At 33.4% G+C, this 6,000-nt stretch overlaps 1 protein-coding gene across 1 annotated transcript in view; it reads left to right on the top strand.

Moving 5' to 3' along the window:
• arhgef28a (Rho guanine nucleotide exchange factor (GEF) 28a) overlaps positions 1–6,000 on the top strand; it is an 87,116-nt gene that overhangs the window by 2,320 nt on the left and 78,796 nt on the right. The window lies entirely within an intron of this gene.

Genomic DNA, 6,000 nt, shown 5'->3' with positions numbered 1-6,000 from the left:
GGTGGAGTCAGGCTGAATACTAAATCGCAATGCAGAGAATATTACATTACATTGTACCTGGTGGTAACCATATTTGTCACTAAGTTTCCTCAACTCTAGATTTACAATATTTCACAAAATACATTTTTAAATTGTTTTATTTTTTATTTCACACCTATCTTAGCCTAATAATAGCCTGATAGTAGGCTACGACCTAGAAGACTAACTTACCTAATAATAGTACCTATAGCCTACCAGTGCAGCTAACACTGTCAGTTTGACAATTCAGAAAAGAGTTGTGATTATTAATATAATACTCTCCTACCTTTTTGAGCTTACAGAAGTTGCACGTGACTGTATGTGATCAACACCATACCAACCAAAAATCAAGATTATTTTTACCTAGCAATTGTATTGTAAATTAGCCAACAATTATTTGACTTGAATAACCCAAAGTAGCCGTTATAATATAATCTATAGGTAAAATACATTTGAAAAGTAGTATGAAAAAAATGTATATAAGAAAGTTTAGGGAACACCTACTGCAGTTACTGTAACAAAAGTATCCTACTTCCAAACCATAAAGCTTATTCACTGTTAAGACAAGAATAGGTTCTATAATTTAATTATTTTCTGTTTATACAAATATTTTATTTATTTGTTTGTTTGAATTGCATGAGTGCTAACATATAGTAATGTGTTTGTTTGCAGTCAAGCAAAGCTTGCATGACATCTTCGGTGATGTTTTTGAGTATGTGTCCTCATGAGCTCTTGTCATTTGTTTATTACAAACTATTTGTGTAATTTTGGAATTAGTGGTCACTGGATATGTAATCCTCTATCAAAGCCATTCTCAGAACCGAGTGGAGCAATGCCTAAATATTTATGTGAAATCTGGTCCAAACAACTGAGTGAAAAGGAAACAAAGTAGACTAGAGTCTGGCCCACTGCAAACCACTGAATATCCATAATAACATTTCCATTCTCATGGGTACAGTTGAAATGTTCAGTGCAATTTGAACAGGCAGCTGCATTTCTCACTGTAGTATAAGGGATGTCACTGCTTGATGGAAGTTGTGATTGGAATGTTTTATTCTTTCAGAAATGCAGTGGTTTTTATTTAGTCAGATCATTGTTTCTTTAGAGTCCTGCATCAAGAAAACCAACTCTATTGTTTTATCCTCACTATCCAGTGCTTTTTAAGTTTTTCATGATTTCCTATTCCGCTATTGACTGACTCTGCAATCGTGCATTTACAAGGCTGTAGTTTTTCCGTCTGGTTGCACAATGCTAAACAGATTAGATGGGATATACTCAATATTTCTACATAACCTGTCAAAGTTCTGCTTTAGCAGCAGGCCCCATTCACTTTTGTGTTCTCACTTGCTCTCTATGCCCTGTTTGTGCAGATAGACCCCTCTATGGCTAACCCTAAATCTTTAACCATATACACTGCAACAGAAAATGCTTTGTAAGTCTAATAATCACTGTTCTTCGTCAAAGTACTTTGTAGAAAGTAAATTAAATTAAGGATTTTTTTTTATTGAATAAATTGCTCTTTCTATTTTTCTGTCTTTTATCATCCTAGATGTAATGTTTAATGTTTCTGTGCATAATTAGAGAATTGAATTGTAAAGCATGGCAGACAACTTTGGGTCACATTTGAGAGAGCAGCACCCCTCTTTGGTAGTGTATATTATGCCCAGATCCTATACCATTAAAATAACTCTAAAAACTGTGGAAGTGGTCATGTTGTTGCTAGGCCGATTGTTTTTTTTTTTTTTTTACATTGTAATGGACTTTCTTAGCCAACGCTTTAAGATAATGTAACAATTTCACTGGCTCTGCTTGAACTCTGTGCAGAGAGCTTTTCTGCAATCGCTGATCTGAGAGATCTTAATTCAGCAGCTTGCTTGACTTTGACCCCTCGTGTTTCATGGCTTTAACTCTGTTTGTTTTGAGTTGACTGTGACACTAATTCACACACATGCCTCCAAAGTGGAGATTTCCTAACTCTGTGATTAGGGACTTTTCGGGATGAGGCAGCATTTTAAGCTCTTGTTTAGGACTTAGCCAGCTTATGCTCCACTAATCTTTTTTTTTCTGGCACTAGAAGGCCTGCTTCAGTCAAAACTAAGTTCCATCCCAATTCTTATACTGAATCATAATTTTAATGTTACAAATGATGATCATTCAGTTACTGAACCACACTCTTGCATACCTTGTTGTTTTACCACCTTGAAAAAAACAAGGACAAGTGCAGAGAAGATGCACTTGCCCCATGAAAATGCCAAGGCTATATACTTTTCTATATAACAGCTTGAAAAAAAAAAGAAGCATTCCAGAGCATAATTATACACATTTGACCTGTTTCTGTAATTACCAAGAACAAAATAATAATGCTGATTGAGCCAATGGATTACAAATTCTTTGGTATTAATGACTTTGGACAAATACGAAAGGGTGAAGTTGCATTGTTTGAGTTACAGTACTTAACAGAATAATCAAAACTCTGTTTTGTGTGCTTGGTAGAATTAGAAGTGATTTAAAGAAATGGATTAATCCAAGTAAAAAAAAAAAAAAAAAAAACTTTTATAATCTGTTCCAACACAAACACACATAATGCAGTATTTCTTGTAAACCTTTCCTGAACTTTTGAGGAGATTAATAGCTAAAAGGTTTGGCTATAGGCACTGACCAAATAAGAGGGTGGTTTGAAAATATGCAAAGACTTTGCAGGTGAGCTGCTTAGGAACAAAAAGCATATTTAAAAAAAATGTAATGTAAATGTAAGCCACTTAATTATGAATATCCTGTGACCGTCATAGTCAGCTTTTGATGTTTCTGGTGTCTTGTCTATACTTTTTCATCTTGCCATCTTTTGTTTCAAATGTATAAATCATTAAATATCAGCATATGAAAAAGGCTTTAAGGCAAAAATTGCATCTTGACAGTAACACCATGCACTGAATGCGAGCAAATTTAGATCGATTTTTTATGTGTCACAAAAATAATATTTTTTTATTTATTTATCAGAGTTTTTACTTTAATGACGGCCCACATAGGAAAAAATCTTCAGTTTGGTAAATAATAGATAAATAAATAAATAAATAGGTTAACAATCATAATTATGGTGTAAAAGCTTAAATTATGAATAAAATAAAATAATTATTACGAGATAAATAGTTGTATATTTAATTATATTGTTTTTGTTGTTGTTTTTACATTTGGTACAACAAGTGTTACAAAAGCAAAAGTGATTTCGTCAAATGACATTTCATGTGTCATCATAATAGAAAATGATCTCCATTATCATTGATCCAGGGATTTCTTCTTTTTGCAATTCTCCAGTGACTTCAGATGGAGTTCGGTAGTTGAAAAGTTTCAAGGAGGTTTTGTGAAGTGTAGCTTTGTGAATCTGCTCCCTGCTGTGGCGATGAAGGGCTCAGGCCAGCGAGAGCCAGAGATCGTTACCTGACTGGGCCACCGGGAGTGCAGTTTTGGTTACATGGAATGAGAGGGATCTTGTGTTCTCAGACATGCTGTTTTTGCTTTGATGGACACCTGGGTCAAATTTGGACACACAGAAAACTTTCAGACACACATTTATAGTAAACAACACCCACAATTTTATTTCAGCAGCATATACAATATAATGTTAAGAAAAAGGTCTGGCAGTGCACTTGCCAGATTGGCCTGACTATTATCATTATTTTGTTTAGTTTTTTACCGTAAATTGTCATTTTGTCTTGTATATTGTCAATTGTAAAAAATTAGATGATAGTGCTGTTTAAGAACTGATTGACTCACACACTGCCAGCTCCCTTCATCTCGATGTATTCTGGGATGTGAGAGCGTGTCACACTGTAAAAAATTATATGATCAATAAGTTATGACAACATATGTTTATTTCATTCCTTAAACTCGTCAAAATAAAAATAAGCTATGCAATTTTCAACTTTTTTTACAAGTTATACAAGATTCAACTCATTTAAAGTCAGTTTAACACAATTTAAGTTGGAATGACTTAAACATCCAAGTTGATTGCACTTAAATATATATATATAATTTTTTTTTTTTTTTTTTTTTTTTTACAGTGTAGAGGCTGATGGGAGATTGGGGATCTGTCATTCAGGGCTGATGGTGTGACTAAACCCTGAGCCAAAGGGGGCAGCAGTGGGAGAGTTGCCTGATGAATAGGCTGATAACGTGAGACCCTACAACCTTGCATGTTCTTCCGGTCAATAGGATTTCTCCTTTATTCAGAATTCGTGCTGAAGCTTTTGTGGCCAATCTTTTCTCAGGTCCCCTGCTGTTCTTCACAGCAAGGATGTGGACCATGACGTAATCTCACCTCTCTCATAGAGTGAGGGAGTCAAACAGAAAGACATTGTGATGGAGGGGGGCAAGGGTTGTTGATGTTTTTGTTTGTTTGTTTGTTTGTTGGTGTTGTTTGTGCATTTGCTAATGAGAGAGATCAGAGGGTTAAAGGCACTTTTTGGGTCACGGCCCAGCTTCAGTCCACTGGAAGGATGGTGGTTAGCTCTGTGGGAGTTTTCCTCCCTTCCACCTCATGCAGTGACTGTCCGGTTACATTAATGTTGACTATTAATTTTCATGTGAGCCCAAAATCGTATCGCAAGTCAGAGCATGGCTTAGATCTTGTCAAAAGTTTTTGTACGTTTTTGAAAGAAGTCTCTTATGCTTACAAAGGCTGCATTTATTTAATCAAAAATACAGTAAAAACAGTAATATTATGAAATATTATTACAATTTAAAATGTAACTTTTTTTATTTTAATACATTTTAAAGCCGAGTTTTCAGCATCATTACTCCAGTCTTTAGTGTCATATGAATGATCCTTCAGAAATAATTATGATTATTTAATCAGGGATAAAATGTTATCCCTTTTTTTATCAATTGCTTAACATTTCTGTGGAAACAATACCATTCAAACATTAGTGGGTAAGAATAAAATAAATTAATTTGTTTCATTAATTAAAGATGCATTAAATCAAAAGTGACAGTTACGACATATAATGTTAATTATAAAATTATAATGTTTATTCTATTTAATAAATGTTTTAATAAGTTTAATAAATAAATGCTTTTCATTTAACTTTCTATTCATCAAAGAATCCTGAAAAAGGACTATTTCCACAAAAATAAAGCAGCACAACTGTTTTCACCATTGATAATTATAAGAAATATTTCTTGAGCATCAGCATTACATTGTTTTCTGAAGGATTTAAAAAATAATAATAATTTCATGTTGTTACTATGGTTACCATTGACTTCTATTATAATAAACAAATTGAACCAAATACAAAACAAGTATTACATATTTACATATTTTAGATGCATTTCAATATACACTTCCATGCACTTGGGAAAAAAAGCTAGTAATAGATTAATATCAATGAATACACACAAAAAAAAATTGTATACAAGCGACATGAATAATCAACCATGTAGGCCTATATACAATAATAGGCTATACAAGAAAAGACATCTCAACAAAATGCATGGAAACACATATATTCCATGTAATAAATCAATGTAAAAAATCTAATTTTTGACTAATTAAAAATGTCTATCTTCACTTAACTTTAAAACATTTGTGTTTCAGTCCGCTTAAGTCTCACTGTTTCCAAATCCAAAAGCTCTTTTAGAGGATTTTTAGACTAATTTTAGATAAAAACAGACAACAAACGGTGCTAATATGCACTCATTGTGCTGTAATAATCCTGAAAATTATGATCCTAACCTTTATCTCTATACTGAAATCCCAGATGGTTAGTTATTCAGCTATTTTGAAAGTCTGAGATGGCGTGAGACTGGAGACTGTAATGTACACTATGGCTTTTGAAAAGCTTAAATGTGTGACTTGAATCAACAGTGCTCTTTAATGGTTGTTGAGTATTCTCACTAGAAACAAGATAGAGAAAGTAGAAGGCTTCGACCCGGAAACAGTATTTCTTATGTCACAACAAGCAGAAAACATTTTCCAATAGCAGAGTT

Source organism: Phoxinus phoxinus (assembly GCF_949152265.1).
Source record: "Phoxinus phoxinus genome assembly, chromosome: 3".
NCBI lineage: Eukaryota > Metazoa > Chordata > Actinopteri > Cypriniformes > Leuciscidae > Phoxinus > Phoxinus phoxinus.
This window is presented reverse-complemented; position numbering and strand designations above follow the sequence as displayed.